Consider the following 17,745-nt stretch of genomic DNA (forward strand, 5'->3'; position numbering starts at 1 on the left):
GTTCAGGTCATGATTTCACAGTTGTGGGACCGAGCCCTTCATTGGGCTCTGTGCTGACAGTGCAGAGCCTGCTTGGGATTCTCTCTCTCTCTCTGCTCCCCTCCCATTCACATGCACGCGCTATGTGTGTGTGTGTGTGTGCGTGCATGTGCGTGTGTGTCTCAAAATAAATAAATGGACATTTTTTTTTACAAAGGTACTATATATCAGTTACTGATTCAGAGCATAAACACTACCTGGCAGAACACTACTGCAGTACCTCGAGGTGTGGTCATTCATTTGCTGCCCTGACAGTCTTCCAAAGGCCATCGAATCCTTCCATCAAGACAGCTGCTTCAGAGCAATGGGGAAAATACTAAGATCTAAGGACATTTTGAGCCTGAGGATATTGTTTTTGAATTTCTGTAAAATGTATTTCCTGGAGATAAGCATTGGTGTCTGGAATAGCATGACAAAAGTAAGGCATTTTGTTAACTCTCCAGATGATAGTTTGGGCAGATGCATTAGTAATACTGAACATGAGTTTTTATCTAGATATGTTCCTATTCCAGAAAGTGCAAACAGTTCCCCTTCAACCAGGTGGCTGCATGGTCTCCTGGGAAGTGATGCTGTATCAGTGTTATTATCTGCTGATGATAAATTGTGGTTATTACCTGCTGAAGACTGTGGTCTGATCAACTGTAGTTGATGGTAATATGCCATGTAGCTTTCTTTGCCCATGATAATTTCCATATTTGTCACAGTGAGTCCATTATTTAAAGGCAAGGGTGGCTAAGGAAAGAGGCTCACTGATATCAGCAGAATCAGTCATTTTTGCCACATGATTTTTGACAGTCCGTTGTACTGAAGATATTGTTGGTGAATACATTCACATTAGAATAAATATCCTCACACTTTATGCCATTGACACTTTTCAACTTTATTCTTTCAAATTTTTTAATCTCCAGACCAACTGCTAGACACTATTTATTAATCAGTGTATATCAGTATCTGTAGCCATTTCCCTTTAAGGTGAAGTGAACAATCATGTACTCTGCTTAAAGTTCTGCCACTTGGAGTTTTTCTCTTCACTACTGCCTTTCAGGACTATTCCCAAGTGGGACTATAGTGCTGTGTCCATTCACTTTTAAAGGGCTGAAATTCTCTATTAGGTCCCATATGGGCCTACCGAGTTCCCCTTCCCAACATTTCTACTGTCACAGACACTTTATGTACCATGTGACTGACAGAGTCATATGGCTGAAGTGACAAAGCAGCTTTTGGAGTAACCTGAATCTGTTGAAAAGTCTCCTTTTCCTCTTGGCCCTTTGCGGGTAATTCAGTAAATGTGTTTAAGGAGCATGCAATTGAAATACATGTTAACTCTGAAACCCAAAGATGCCCAGTAGTACCCGTGTTTCTCTTGGTAGTGGTAGGGGATGCCACATGCATCGATTTGTCCTTTCATTAGACCCTTGGTATTTCAGTGAAATGGCAAGTTCCTTAATTATGTAAAATTTTATTTCTACACTTTGGTACACATGTGTTTCACCAGTGCCTAACCCATATGATATCATCGACACAGAAGACAAACACTTTGTCCTATGGAATGAAAAATGGACAATGTTCCTGTAGACCACATTATGACAAAAGGCTGGAAAGTTGGTATAGTCCTACAGTAAGGCAGCAAGTAGTCTCATGGACAGGTGAGAGAAATCTGAATCTGGTGGTTTTTACAAAGATGTAGAACTAAGCCACTCATGAGACTTTGGTTAATACCAGATGAGGTTGGCAGAGAACCCACTTCTGGAATAGCAGATGTAAGAATTAACATCTGATTAAGTTCATGATAATCCACTATGGGTTTCCAAAGTGTCTGTCTTTTGTATAGGCCATTTAGAGGTATTAAAGAAAGATATAATAAAAGTCACTACTTTTGTAACTTTTTCTTAAGTTTATTTATTTATTTTGAGAGAGACAGAGACAGTGTGAGTGGAGGAGGGGCAGAGAGAGGGAGAAAGAGGTAATCCCAAGCAGGCTCTGCATTGTCAGTACAGAGGCCGATGCAGGGCTCAAACTCACAAACCATGAGATCATGACCTGAGCCAAAACCAAAAGTCAGACACTTAACCAACTGAGCCACCCAGGTTGCCCCCCCCCCCACAGCCCCGACATTTGTAACTTTTATGTTTAAAGGACACAAAGCTCTGAAATTCCTCCAGAATGTGTTATTGCTACCTTGCTAAATTGGTTACTAAACCAACATGGGGAATATTCAGGTGCTAAATATGTTGACTTCCACAGTATATTCTGGAACTTGGAAAATAACCATAGAATGAGCAATGGTATAACAAATTTCTTCCTCAAGACAACCTATTTTCTCCTGCATTCACAGGGCCCTGGATCTTTGAATTTGTTAAATCTGGGAATTTTGTGAGGGATCATGATTTTCTATTGCCATGATTCAAGTTCAACAGTCCAGCAGATATTTTCACTTATATAAATTAAGACTTAGTAAACTGCCCATTTTTTCAGACTTAGAAAATTCTCATAACCAAGGATTTTTATTGGTCAAACAATTCTGATAATGGCCCATTATGGTAACTTTGTTCATATTCTTTCTTTTTAGAGGATAATATGTGGCCTCTACCATTCTGGTATCTCATCATCCCCATTAATGTCAGGGAGCCCATTTCAGTGGAGGCATTTTCTGTTGTGACTCCTGGGCTACAGATTATAGACACAATAGGACCTTTAAAGGTGCTGTTACTGCCTGATTTGTATATTTCTAGAAATGTCTGTGAAAAAGGTATCCTCCTGGCCTTTGTATAGTATATAATGAGGAGGTAGGTTAGCAGAGAATCAATAATAAATCCATTCCAGCATTTCCATCTCCCCAAACCTTTTAATTATTATTACTTGTTTTTCCTACAAAATACTAAGGAAATTTTGACATCTCAACTTAATTCACTATATTCTACCATTGGTGTCCAGTCTTCAGAGTATCAACTGTCGGAGTCACTTCCAGCCACTTCAAAGTAACACACTAAATCTGGACTGTCGTGTTACCATAGTTTCAATAATAAATTTAACTCCATCCAAAATTGCATTCCTTCCAAAATGGTACAAAACTCTAAAAGTCCATTAAGTATATATTCTCTGAGGTTCCTGCATATATTATTTGGCAGAATCTTGCATATATTTTGGTGTTTTTGATATCTCCTCCTGGATCAAACTTAAATGTGGTTATACACTTAGAAGGCGCTAGCTGCATATGAGTGGGTCCTTAGGGAAATCAGCATTGTAGTGCAGGGCACCTATATCAAGAGATATAAATGAATGGACTCACTTCATACTTCACTGATAAAAAAGAAAATATCTCATAGAAATTTATTTTAGTATACTTAGTTTAAATGCCTTTGTATGTCATTTCTTCCATATATAGTTAGGTGACAACCTTTCTTTTGATGCATATATTGCATGATCACATTGGTTGACATAGACACGATCTTCAGAAACAATTAGTAGTGATTGTCCTCACTTATTAGTACATATGTGGTTTTATGTTTTAGTCTTTGAATGTGGTTTTTTAATCACACAAATAAACTCAAATAAACTCAAAAGTTTCAAAAAAGATAAAGGTGGTCACAGATTACAAGTGACAGTTTAAATTTTGTACAATACCTCTAATAAGCATAGTGATTTATATTTGATCCCCACAGTGAGCCTCTGTTTTAAACTCTAGTGTGGCACTTGGGGCAAGGACAACACTCTACGGTCCCAAAGTTTTAGCTATCTCATGTTTCACTCGTTTGTTTATGAATAGTAAAATTCTTCTCTTTCAGCACTTAAAAAAAAATAAAGTACATTTATTGACATATCTAGTGGCTTTATAATAAAAACTAAATGGCAACCTCTCCATTCCTTCCTCATGATCTTTTTCACCTTTGAATTTCCTGTGGTTATCCCTCTCAACAACCACAGTCTTCCATCACTGTCACTGACCGACCTTATGGCGTGCTGCTTATGGATTAATTTGCCACGCCATCTGTCTGATTTCCATAGTTTAAGTATTTCTACATCATATGCCCTGGCAGTAAACTGCATTCGTTCAGTCAGGAGCATTAGTTTAACATGTGAAAGATGCGGCAGTTTGTCTGGAAATTCCAGCTGGTGTAGTACAAACATCAGCACCAGGCAGATGATTTTTGATCCACATAGATGAAAGTAATTCTCTTTTTATTATACTTATTTATGCTTTCCTCTATCTTTTATTGCTCTATTACTACTATTCTTTGTTCTCTGTCATTGTTTGGGTTTTTCTCATAATGCCATTGTATGGCAAAACCTTTTATCTAGTGAAATTATTAGCTGGTACCTCTGATAGAAAGTCACTATTTGATGGACTGATAAATATGTGGCAAAAGATGTGAAAGCTTTGACTCAAACTCTCTTTACTGATAGCTTTGGATATTGAGATTTTCATGATAGACTAAGCAATTCAATGGATTTGGAGCTTTAGAAGCATTATTATTAAACACTGTTCTCAAATGCCAACTATTCTCTTTCTTTATCAAATTATTTTCAACATAAGGCCATTTATTCCATGGGGATATGGTTGAAACCCCAGAAAATTCACTGGTAGGCTAGTCACTATTCATCATCCTCAGAAATACGGATATTGGGAGCTGGGAAATTTTTGTTACAATGACATTGTCTTTTAATTCTGGAATGTTTAGAAGTTCCCCTGACATTTATCCGCTACATGTCAGAAGCACCAACATCCCACTATGACAAATAAAAACTTCTGAGTTATTGCCAATTGTCCATTAGCAGAGGGACAAAATCACCCCAACTGAGAGCTTGTGGTCCACAGGATTAAAAGCTGGTTTAAATGAATGTGAGAGAAGGTAACATTAAATGGGAAAGGGGTAGAGGAACATTGAAGAAAGATGGAGAGGTTGTATCCTTTTAGCTGAGTATAAAAATGTGAAAATGCACTGGGGATTCTTGTTGCATTTAACCAGTGACAGTTATTCTGTACATGAGATTTATAGGTACATGTTCATATATATATTCAGGATGATCCCTTTTGAGGACCAGATCTTTTCTTTCTTTCTTGTTTTTTCCTCCTGTCCATTATATGTCACACATCCTGTGCCCATATTCATTTAAATAACATCTGCCTACTTTCAAGTCCCATGGCCCACTGATTGTCCTGGTGCTACTGATTATAATTTCTCCTTTATCTTCTCTGAATGATTGTCTTTATATAATCTGCTTCCAACTTCACCCTCAGTAGCTGAAGAATCTACAATTGTATCCCCCAAATGGCTGGACTCCTAGAAGCTGCCGTTGGAATTTCCCTGAATGCCTATTAAAAATTCCAATAGTACTTGGTAATCAGCTAATGTTTTCTTAGTCTTATATAAAGTTGCATGTAAAAACTGTTGGCAAGGGCCCCAGTGCTCTTTATTACAAACAGTTGATGCAACCAAGCCAAGAATTCATTGTCTAGTGATTTTTACCAGATACATAGATGTTCTTCAGAAAACACAAAAATGAATATGCTTCCCACAAGACTGCCACATTTCACTGGATGTGTGTGATGCCGGCTGGGTGCCAGCTTTTACCAATCCATCAGATTTCCATGTACTTAATTTGTTCATGAACACCCATGTCCTAAAATGTCACATATAAAAAATTAAGTGTTTTTGAAAAAGTCTGTTGTAGTTAAATTTTGAAATCAACTTTCTGCTGCAATAATTTCTAAATGTTTCCTCCCTCATTTATTTTTGTAAGTATTTCCTCAGTTTCTGACTCATTTCAAACTTATTTATTTAATCCTGCTATATTTCACACACTTTTGGATACCGTGTAGTTAAATTTTGAACCAAAAAGGCATGCATCTTGCTGTCATAAAACTTTAGAGGGAAGATACAAATAAATGAGCATTACAGTACAGAATGTTGTGCAAGCTAGTAGTGGGAATATAAAGTGTCAGAGAAGTAGATGAGGGCAGAATAAACAAAACTGGGACAAGGACTAGCACTTCTTTTCCTTTCTTCCTTTTGCTTATATCTTATTTCAAAACAAAATTGATGTCTAAGCTTGGAAAGAAGGATAAATAGAGTGTAGCTAAATAAAGAAGTCACAGAACATCATTCTGTCTCCCAAGGATTAGCATACTCAAAGCCTTGAAAGTTATAAAGGGCATGATCCATTTTTAAAAATGAAGAACTTCTGGAGTGTCTGGTTGGCTTGGTCAGTTGAGCATCTGACTCTTGATTTCAGCTCAGATCATGATCTCATGGTCTTTGGGCTCAAGCCCCATGTCAGGCTCTGTGCTAACAGCATGGAGCCTGCTTAGGATTCTCTCTCTCTCCCTCTCTCTCTGCTTCTCCCCTGCTCACTCGCACACATTCTCTCTCTCTCTCTCTCTCAAAATAAACATTGTAAAATAATTAAAAAAAATAAAAAAATGAAAGAACTCATGTATGGGTAGAATTTAAAATGCATAGAAAGAAGTATAAGAAGGAGTTCACAGAAATGGATGAATCACCAAATTATGGAGACTTTTATGGAGAATTTGGATTTTACCTTAAGGAGGATGGTGAGCTGTGTAGCTGAAATGGGGACAGAATATTTTAGAACTATAACTCTGACTCTTCTTGATGGTGGATTGTGGAGCTGGGAAAACTAGAGGCAGGAAAACCACTAAAACTACTGTTTCAGTGCTCCTCATTTTAGAATGTGAGTTCCAAAACTCTTCTTGCATGAAGTTCTCAATTTCATGAAGTATGTTAACCTACTGACTGACTTTAAACCCTGTTTTCGTCAACTTTACACATGTTTTGGAGATCCTCATTTTTAAAGGTATTAAGTTTAAAGGCATATGTTTGCAAGGGTGTGAGGTCTTTCCCCCTAGCCCTGTCTTTTTCTCCCATCTGTGGGACGCTGTACCATAAGAGGAATTCTGGCCCATTTCCTGCCTCCCATGTTGTGTCTGCTCCTTGCTATGAACGTAAAAGTTGGCTCTGTAAGCAAGAGAGTCATATTCTGGAATTCTCTGCTGGAGAGCACATTTTCTCAGCTTTAATGCAAGTTCTCAAATACTAGCTTCAGTAGAAATGAACGTGGCATTTCCCTGATGCGTTATTTCTAGGTTTTCAGTCAGGCTCATTTACATTCTACTGGTTTCAAAACTCAGAGGGTGTACTTTCAGACCCCCCATGGTAATACTTTACAATAAAACCTAAGATAGAATCGTGTTGGATGTTAAGTGCTCAACTAATTGATTTTACTTTCATTTACAAACACACACACACAAATATCAAATGATTCTTTAAAATTAATCACATGACTGAACAGCTTTACTTACATCAACTACTCTCACAATTCCAGACTGTCCAACAGGGGAAAAAAAAATCACCAGACTTTTTTATTCTTATTTGTTTTGTAAATGTATGTGCAATTTAATATATTAAAAAATATAAAATGTTTATGAATCATTAAAATATACAGATTTGTGGATTGTGTTTTCCTTAATCATTTTCATGGAAACTTTTATTTGAATTTAATGTTCTATATGAATAGTCCAATGTTTTTCAGATGGAACAAAGTCACTTTTACTATCCAAATAAAATGGCAGGACTCTCACATAAATGCACTTAATCCTGAAAATGTAATTATGAGAACTTAATGAGAAGAAAGTCAAGTTAATTGCTTTACTGTTTCTTTCTTTCTTTCCTTTTTTTTTTCTTCTCCCCTGATGTCCTTGTGAGGCCTTATTTTGATATCGGTGACATTCAGTAAGAGACCAATTACTACAATTTTAAGCTGTTACTCATTTTTTTTAAAGCAAAAGCTTTGCTATTTAACTTCACTTTTTTTTCTGTTTGAAATAAAAGACCAACATTCTAAACTTGTTATTATATGTGATTTGAAGCTTAATCCATACTTATTTACTGCATTACAACTTGATAGATTCATGTTCTAACGTGTTGTGTTTCTTCTGTAAAAGGTATATGGAAAACAGCATTGGAGAAAATTGTGTTTCCTTTTATTTTTACAATTATGGTCTCCTTGCTGTGATTACTTGCTCCGCCTATGAATTAGGATGTCATCATGTGACTGTCAAACATTCTTTGCCATTACAATTAAAAATACATAACATATATGTTAAAGTCACAATGCAGACTTTCAAGTATCGTGACCAACCTTAAGATACTTAATAGAGAATTCATTGTTGTGCTATCCTTCTGCTCCTGGGGTGCTCTTTTCCTTCTTTTACTATAAGATGTTTATTTTCAAGTGCTCAGTGATCCACATTCACATTTGTCATGAACTATGATCCCAGGAGAACTTTCTAGTTTGACTCTTCACCATTTCATTCTGAGATAAAAGAAATAGAGCATACCTAGAATGTTTGGATCCCTTCTTTCTTTTGCCGTGAATACCCTTCTCCAAATCTCCTGTTCCAGGCTTGTTTTTACTCTTTTTTTTTTTTTTTTCATGTGTCAGCATAAATGTTAACACCTTTGTGAATTTGTACCAGAGTATCAGCCGTACACTTGCTTATGGTTTTTCTACTACATTTTCTACCTTGGTCGAATGATAATGCTTTCACAATACAATGGAATGAGTTCCTTGCAAGTGTGTATTTTCCAGACAGTTAACTTTGTAGGGTATGGATCGTTCTGTATTCAATTTTGAACTCAAATGAGTTGATATATAATATGCATAGACACTGTTTGTTGAAAAAAAAAAAGTACCTAGCTTTCTGCTACTTTCTACCAAATATCTGGTATCAGACATTTTGGGCCTCAGAAGGAATATACTACCATTCTCAAGGATATTTACATTTGAAACCATACCTCTAAACAAATTTAATGTTATAATCTTGTCTTAGAAATTAAGCATTCTTTATCATTGTCTTATAACTTTAACAGATTATTTGAAATGTCAATATTAAACCTGGAGTAACTTTATAATTGGTCCTTGTGAACAGCTCTCATTGACAGTAAATTTTTCCCTTCATGTTTAATCCTCTTATTACAGCTTTTAAATATGTTGTTTTATCATTTAACTCTGAGTAACAAACATTCCTGGGGCACCTGGGTGGCTCAGTCGGTTGTGTCTGACTTCAGCTCAGGTCATGATTTCACAGTCTGTGAGTTTGAGCCCTGCGTCAGGCTCTGGGCTGACAGCTCAGAGCCTGGAGCCTGCTTTGGGTTCCGTGTCTCCCTCTCTCTCTGCCCCTCCCCTGCTCATGCTCTGTCTCTCTCTGTCTCAAAAATAAATAAAAACATTTAAAAAATTAAAAAAAAAAACATTCCTTAAATCAAATGTTAACATTTTAAAGGCAAATGCCTGAAAAACCTGTTATTGTTTTTTTCCTCCAATGTTGTCACTGAAATAACTAATTCTTCTACTAGTTAAAATCAGTAGAAATCAGCAGTTGTCAGTTGCCATGCATTGGGCACCTTATGCAGCATGATGAGAAGAGGCACTCTCAAAACCAGAATCTTAACTTCTTGTGCAGTTGTCTGAACAATCAAATGGGGACAGAAATGGTGCATCTCTTGTGTGTTGTTAAGAATTAATTAAGCAAGGAAATGGATGCACTTTGCTTAAATGGTTAATTATTTGCAACTCTCTACCTCTATTATGACCATTATTTGGGTCTTAGTATTTTACTTTGTTAATTATTATTATTAAGTTAACATTTTACATTGAGAGGTTGAAGGCAAAAATTAGGCTGGAAACCACAGGATGAAATCATTTTTTAACCTATTCTTTTCTTGAGTAAACAATCTTACTTGAAAAGTTCAGTGGGAGGTATGTTCATTATAATTAAATGTGTGGTTTTAGTTTTCTAAAATATATTTTAATAATAACACTCACGAATATATATTTTAAATTTACATTACAGAAAATGAATATTTAAAAGAAATAACACAATATGCATTCCTACCATTTTTTAAAAATGTTTTATTAGGGCTCAGTTTATTTTCCATATATACATATATGTATATATATCGGAATTAATTATTCTGATTTTAATAGATTGGAATCATATATAGTGATTTTGCCTCGTATGAACTTTTGGAGAATTTATTTTTAATTTTTCAAATGGTTGCTTATATTTTTATCATATGGTTTAAATATAATCTATTCAGGTGGGGGTAAACATTTTATTATTATAAAGATTATGAGAGTGAGCATATCTGTGTAGGAGTGTGTATTTTTAATTTTTGCTTACGTTAAAGTAGAGAAAAATTATTTTTAAAAGGTTTTTTGGGGGAGTAGATTTTATATTGCTAAATTGCTCTTCAAATTATTGTTTATTTTACACTCCTGTTTTCACTGTCATAAGATGGGTATGCCTTTATATTCAGACACCGTCAAACATTTGATGCTACAAAAAGAGAGAGGAGGGGGATCTTTGGATCCTACAAATGGAAAGAACAATTTAAAATAATAGCAAATTAATTAAAATAAGAGCATCAACAAGCATGATACAGCAAGTATTATACAATGGTTTTATCAGAGAACAGATTATATGTGGAATAACCATTACCTCAGTGGAGAAAAACCACAGTCAATAGCTTCTTAGAGTAGATAAATTGAGAAAAGGGTCAAATTGTCCTCTGAATGCCAGTTACTATGGGACTTAGAAGTATCAGGTACCAAAGAGGGGCAAGGTTGAGGTAAAGATCAGGAAATGTTTGTGTTAACTGGGAGTTTCCATGTTGAAAAAAGTGGTTCCATCTTTTTCTTCTTCAGTTTTGCACACCTAGTAGCTGAGAGGGTATCCGTCAGGCAGAAGATGAGAAAGGTTATCTCTAGGAAGTCTGACTTGACCAGAGAGAGTACCTCTTTATGAAGATATTGGGTGCCCGAGTGAAATGGTTGCCTCCCAGAACAAGCTTTAAATAATGATGGAGCCCACCAGTTGACATAGCGCCAAGTAGATAACTTAGTCCTAATCCTTTAGTTTCTTAGAATGTTCATAGATAACCAAAATAAAGACCCACAGAGAAAAACCCAGTAACAGTCAGGTTCATATCAGGAAAAGGGAAACTGAAAAATGGGTTATGCAGGTTTTACCAGTACTGAAATGGCCAAAAGAAAACACTGATGTAATATAGGTAGCAATAACAGAAACAACGACCATTTCACAGGGCTGGAGTAAAAAGAAAGATGTTGGGTTTATGAATACCTAGAATTTTGGAGGAGGGACTCTGAAGACCGAAGAGAGCTGTTCTTAGTGGGTGTTAACTCTAGAGCTCAGGAAAAAAGGCTACTTTGAACTGCGACTCAGATCTCTGAAGAGGAAATGCTGTCTGGCTGCTACTGGTTTCTAGGAAGGAGCAGGATGAGGATGGGTCAAATATGTGAGGAAATAAATATAAAACAAACAGGAAACCTGGACAAACTGCATTTGCTAAAATGAGGAGACATTGTGAAGGTGATGCTGGAAAGGACATCCAAGGGTCATTGACAGTTTCTTCTTTGCTTTCGGGGTCAGTTCCCTCTAGCGCCCCATGGTGGTGGATCAAAGAACAAACCAGAGTCTAATCAGAAAAGTGTGTAAAGGGGAGGAGGTTCTGGAGCCGGTAGGGGGGGGAAAGAGCCTAATAAATGATATAAGAACTGGAGAAGCTGAAATAGAGCAAGGAATAGAAGGCTTTAAAAATGCTATTTATATTCACAGAGCAAAAAGAGAAAATGTGTCATATATATATATATATATATATATATATATATATATATATATATATATATATGTATGTATATGTATATGTATATATACATATATAGACAAGAAGATGCTGGTAAAGTTAGTGAAGGGAATGGAATTCACCACCCTAAAATATGTGTCTTTGGCATAAGGATTATTTTAGGTTGATTATTTTTAAGAAACAGCAGACATAGGAAAAGCTCTGTAACCAGTATCCCCCACTATGTATCAGGAGGAGAAGGATGACAATACCTAGACACTCTTACCAATGGGGAAGACAGTGGGCTTAACCTACATAATAACCTTACCTTTGGTTACAGAGCTGTACCTAGTAACCTCTTATAACTATACCCCCACATCTTTAGTTTTTAGCTGGAGATGATTTTTAAGGTGGTGGTTTGGGGCACTTAGGGGAGGCACTCAGGTTTCCTGGGTCTCTCCCATGTAAACAGGAGATATACATATTATAATATTTCTGTTTTTCTCCTGATAATCTGTCTTTTATTACTGGGAGCTCTCAGCCATGAGCCTGGAAGTTTAGAGAGAATATTATTTTCCTCTTCTGCATTACTATGTATAAACATTAGAATGTATATCCAAAAAACAAGACAGTATCAAAAAACAAAATGTGTACCTTGTACTCATCCTCCAAAATGCATTAACTTTTTTAATGATTAAGTTGAAGAATTTTCCAAGAAAGAATAATCAAGCAATGTAAGAAAAACAAGAAAAAGCAAGCAAACAAATAAAATGATAGGATTTGGGAAATAAATCCTGGAGACCGAAAATTAAATTGAGGCAATAAATTTGGGGTTGGAATTACCAAAGAAATAATAGTAGAAACTATCCCAAAATAAAGTATCAGTTCTTAGTAGTTTTCTGAAAGACGACTAGTTTTTCCATTCTTCTTCATATATTCCTTCTGACGTCCATTGTTGTTTAATCGGTGTTACTTCTATATATTTTATTAAACTTTTCTAATGAATACCTTGATATTCATTTAAACTGCCAGATCTTATCACATAATTTGTATATTCTATAATTCCCACCTTTTATATGATGTAATATAAATCATATCTGCTTTATTCTCCATTTTTCTCTGGCTTTATTGAGATATACTTGACCAAAAACTATATATGTTTAAGGCATGTGACTTGATGATTTCATATACATATATATTGGGAAATGATCACCACAATTCACTTTACTCTTAAGTATTTCTTCAAAACTTCATCTAGATTAATCTATGCCATCTAAATTATCTTGTATTCAGACAGTAGCTATCATTGAAATGACTTTGAAATATGGCTCACGTTTTAGAGTATCCCTTCCTGTTGTTTTTCTTCTAAATTTCATCCTAGCTTGACTTTGTGTTGTGACCTTGGGGGAAAACCATTAAATCTAAGCTTCATCCTTGAATGCAGAATATGAAATTGAAAATGGATCTCTACTCTTCCTTTAACCTAGAACATTCACATTTCTTTTGTTGGTGGATCATGTGTAGGTAACATTCTCAATGGAATGCAAAAATATATCCAGGAAAGTTAATAAAATATGGAATCAGAAATAACTAATAAAAGGCAAAGTGAATTATTCATAAAGTTTAACTCTGCAATGTACAGAGATGCGTCACTCCTAAATGAATGATTCCTTGTGACAGATTATTAATCTTAGCTCCTGTGGAAGGAAAGGAGTCTATTAATTGTTGGAACATGTTTAATCACGTTGGAAACTAAGTTATATGATAGATGCTGGAGAGGATGTGGAGAAACGGGAACCCTCTTGCACTGTTGGTGGGAATGCAAATTGGTGCAGCCACTCTGGAAAACAGTGTGGAGGTTCCTCAGAAAATTAAAAATGGACCTACCCTATGACCCAGCAGTAGCACTGCTAGGAATTTACCCAAGGGATACAGGAGTACTGATGCATAGGGGCACTTGTACCCCAATGTTTATAGCAGCACTCTCAACAATAGCCAAATTATGGAAAGAGCCTAAATGTCCATCAACTGATGAATGGATAAAGAAATTGTGGTTTATATACACAATGGAGTACTAGGTGGCAATGAGAAAGAATGAAGTATGGCCCTTTGTAGCAACGTGGATGGAACTGGAGAGTGTGATGCTAAGTGAAATAAGCCATACAGAGAAAGACAGATACCATATGTTTTCACTCTTATGTGGATCCTGAGAAACTTAACAGAAACCCATGGGGGAGGGGAAGGGAAAAAAAAAAAAAAAAGGTTAGAGTGGGAGAGAGCCAAAGCATAAGAGACTCTTAAAAACTGACAATAAACTGAGGGTTGATGGGGGGTGGGAGGGAGGAGAGGGTGGGTGATGGGTATTGAGGAGGGCACCTTTTGGGATGAGCACTGGGGGTTGTATGGAAACCAATTTGACAATAAATTTCACATATTGAAAAAAAAAGGAAACTAAGTTATATGAAAATCACCACATGTAAAAGTAACAACATATTTTAATAGAGAAATAGAATATATTTAAGTAAAAGATGTTATTATTGTGGCTCACTAAGATGGAAATGTTAATGATTCCATTGTATATTTACCTCTCATTTGAATTTTAGGACAAATATAGTTGTTTACACTGGGGAGTTGTTTTAGTCTCTTACATTGAAGCATATTTTCAACATAACTATTATTATAAATGGATAGCATTTCCCTTTTATAAGTGACAATACATTTTCTCCATCATTAAATATGACTTTGATTTTTTTTGAACAAAATTTCTATTGAAAATTTACTCCTATTTCTTCTTTCTTTATCACTTGGGAAAGAAAAGTAAGCAGGGAGGAGAGGAAAGGGAGGGAGGGAAGGAAGGAGAGAGGGAGAAAGAGAGTGAGAGAAACACCATGATGAGGAAAACTGGACATACATCTTTGGTCCAGGAACTTCAGTATTTTCAAAGGAAAGAAATTAAATTATTTCTTTTTTTTTTAATATATGAAATTTATTGTCAAATTGGTTTCCGTACAACACCCAGTGCTCATCCCAAAAGGTGCCCTCCTCAATACCCATCACCCACCCTCCCCTCCCTCCCACCCCCCATCAACCATCAGTTTGTTCTCAGTTTTTAAGAGTCTCTCATGCTTTGGTTCTCTCCCATTCTAACCTCTTTTTTTTCCCTTCCCCTCCCCCATGGGTTTCTGTTAAGTTTCTCAGGATCCACATAAGAGTGAAAACATATGGTATCTGTCTTTCTCTGTATGGCTTATTTCACTTAGCATCACACTCTCCAGTTCCATCCACGTTGCTACAAAGGGCCATACTTCATTCTTTCTCATTGCCACCTAGTACTCCATTGTGTATATAAACCACAATTTCTTTATCCATTCATCAGTTGATGGACATTTAGGCTCTTTCCATAATTTGGCTATTGTTGAGAGTGCTGCTATAAACATTGGGGTACAAGTGCCCCTATGCATCAGTACTCCTGTATCCCTTGGGTAAATTCCTAGTAGTGCTACTGCTGGGTCATAGGGTAGGTCTATTTTTAATTTTCTGAGGAACCTCCACACTGTTTTCCAGAGTGGCTGCACCAATTTGCATTCCCACCAACAGTGCAAGAGGGTTCCCGTTTCTCCACATCCTCTCCAGCATCTATAGTCTCCTGATTTCTTCATTTTGGCCACTCTGACTGGCGTGAGGTGATATCTGAGTGTGGTTTTGATTTGTATTTCCCTGATAAGGAGCGACATTGAACATCTTTTCATGTGCCTGTTGGCCATCCGGATGTCTCTTTAGAGAAGTGTCTATTCATGTTTTCTGCCCATTTCTTCACTGGGTTATTTGTTTTTCAGGTGTGGAGTTTGGTGAGCTCTTTATAGATTTTGATACTAGCCCTTTGTCCGATATGTCATTTGCAAATATCTTTTCCCATTCTGTTGGTTGCCTTCTAGTTTTGTTGGTTGTTTCCTTTGCTGTGCAGAAGCTTTTTATTTTCATAAGGTCCCAGTAGTTCATTTTTGCTTTTAGTTCCCTTGCCTTTGGGGATGTGTCGAGTAAGAGATTGCTACGACTGAGGTCAGAGAGGTCTTTTCCTGCTTTCTCCTCTAGGGTTTTGATGGTTTCCTGTCTCACATTCAGGTCCTTTATCCATTTTGAGTTTTTTTTTTTTTGTGAATAGTGTGAGAAAGTGGTCTAGTTTCAACCTTCTGCATGTTGCTGTCCAGTTCTCCCAGCACCATTTGTTAAAGAGACTGTCTTTTTTCCATTGGATCTTCTTTCCTGCTTTGTCAAAGATTAGTTGGCCATACGTTTGTGGGTCTAGTTCTGGGGTTTCTATTCTATTCCTTTGGTCTATGTGTCTGTTTTTATGCCAATACCATGCTGTCTTGATGATGACAGCTTTGTAGTAGAGGCTAAAGTCTGGGATTGTGATGCCTCCTGCTTTGGTCTTCTTCTTCAAAATTACTTTGGCTATTCGGGGCCTTTTGTGGTTCCATATGAATTTTAGGATTGCTTGTTCTAGTTTCGAGAAGAATGCTGGTGCAATTTTGATTGGGATTGCATTGAATGTGTAGATAGCTTTGGGTAGTATTGACATTTTGACAATATTTATTCTTCCAATCCATGAGCAGGAAATGTCTTTCCATTTCTTTATATCTTCTTCAATTACCTTCATAAGCTTTCTATAGTTTTCAGCATACAGATCTGTTACATCTTTGGTTAGGTTTATTCCTAGGTATTTTATGCTTCATGGTACAATTGTGAATGGGATCAGTTTCTTTATTTGTCTTTCTGTTGCTTCATTGTTAGTGTATAAGAATGCAACTGACTTCTGTACATTGATTTTGTACCCTGCAACTTTGCTGAATTCATGTATCAGTTCTAGCAGACTTTTGGTGGAGTCTGTAGGATTTTCCATGTATAATATGTCATCCGCAAAAAGCGAAAGCTTGACTTCATCTTTGCCAATTTTGATGCCTTTGATTTCCTTTTGTTGTCTGATTGCTGATGCTAGAACTTCCAACACTATGTTAAAAAACAGCGGTGAGAGTGGGCATCCCTGTCGTGTTCCTGATCTCAGGGAGAAAGCTCTCAGTTTTTCCCCATTGAGGATGATGTTAGCTGTGGGATTTTCATAAATGGCTTTTATGATCTTTAAGTATGTTCCTTCTATCCCGACTTTCGCAAGGGTTTTTATTAAGAAAGGGTGCTGGATTTTTCAAAGGCCTTTTCTGCATTGATTGACAGGATCATGTGGTTCTTATCTTTTCTTTTGTTAATGTGATGTATCACGTTGATCGATTTGCGAATGTTGAACCAGCCCTGCATCCCAGGAATGAATCCCACTTGATCATAGTGAATAATCCTTTTTATATGCCGTTGAATTCGATTTGCTAGTATCTTCTTGAGAATTTTTGCATCCATATTCATCAGGGATATTGGCCTGTAGTTCTCTTTTTTTACTGGGTCTCGGTCTGGTTTAGGAATCAAAGTAATACTGCCTTCATAGAATGAGTCTGGAAGTTTTCCTTCCCTTTCTATTTCTTGGAATAGCTTGAGAAGGATAGGTATTATCTCTGCTTTAAACGTCTGGTAGAACTCCCCTGGGAAGCCATCTGGTCCTGGACTCTTATTTGTTGGGAGATTTTTGATAACCGATTCAGTTTCTTCACTGGTTATGGGTCTGTTCAAGCTTTCTATTTCCTACTGATTGAGTTTTGGAAGAGTGTGGGTGTTTAGGAATTTGTCCATTTCTTCCAGGTTGTCCAATTTGTTGGCATATAATTTTTCATAGTATTCCCTGATAATTGTTTGTATCTCTGAGGGATTGGTTGTAATAATTCCATTTTCATTCATGATTTTATCTATTTGGGTCATCTCCCTTTTCTTTTTGAGAAGCCTGGCTAGAGGTTTGTCAATTTTGTTCATTTTTTCAAAAAACCAACTCTTGGTTTCGTTGATCTGCTCTATGTTTTTTTTAGATTCTATATTGTTTATTTCTGCTCTGATCTTTATTATTTCTCTTCTTCTGCTGGGTTTGGGGTGTCTTTGCTGT

The 17,745-nt window shown here is 36.5% G+C and overlaps 1 pseudogene; it reads left to right on the forward strand.

Annotated features, from left to right (window-relative positions):
* LOC102973016 overlaps window positions 1-17,745 on the forward strand; it is a 122,256-nt pseudogene that overhangs the window by 1,289 nt on the left and 103,222 nt on the right.

This window comes from Panthera tigris, chromosome D1, assembly GCF_018350195.1.
Source record: "Panthera tigris isolate Pti1 chromosome D1, P.tigris_Pti1_mat1.1, whole genome shotgun sequence".
Classification (NCBI taxonomy): domain Eukaryota; kingdom Metazoa; phylum Chordata; class Mammalia; order Carnivora; family Felidae; genus Panthera; species Panthera tigris.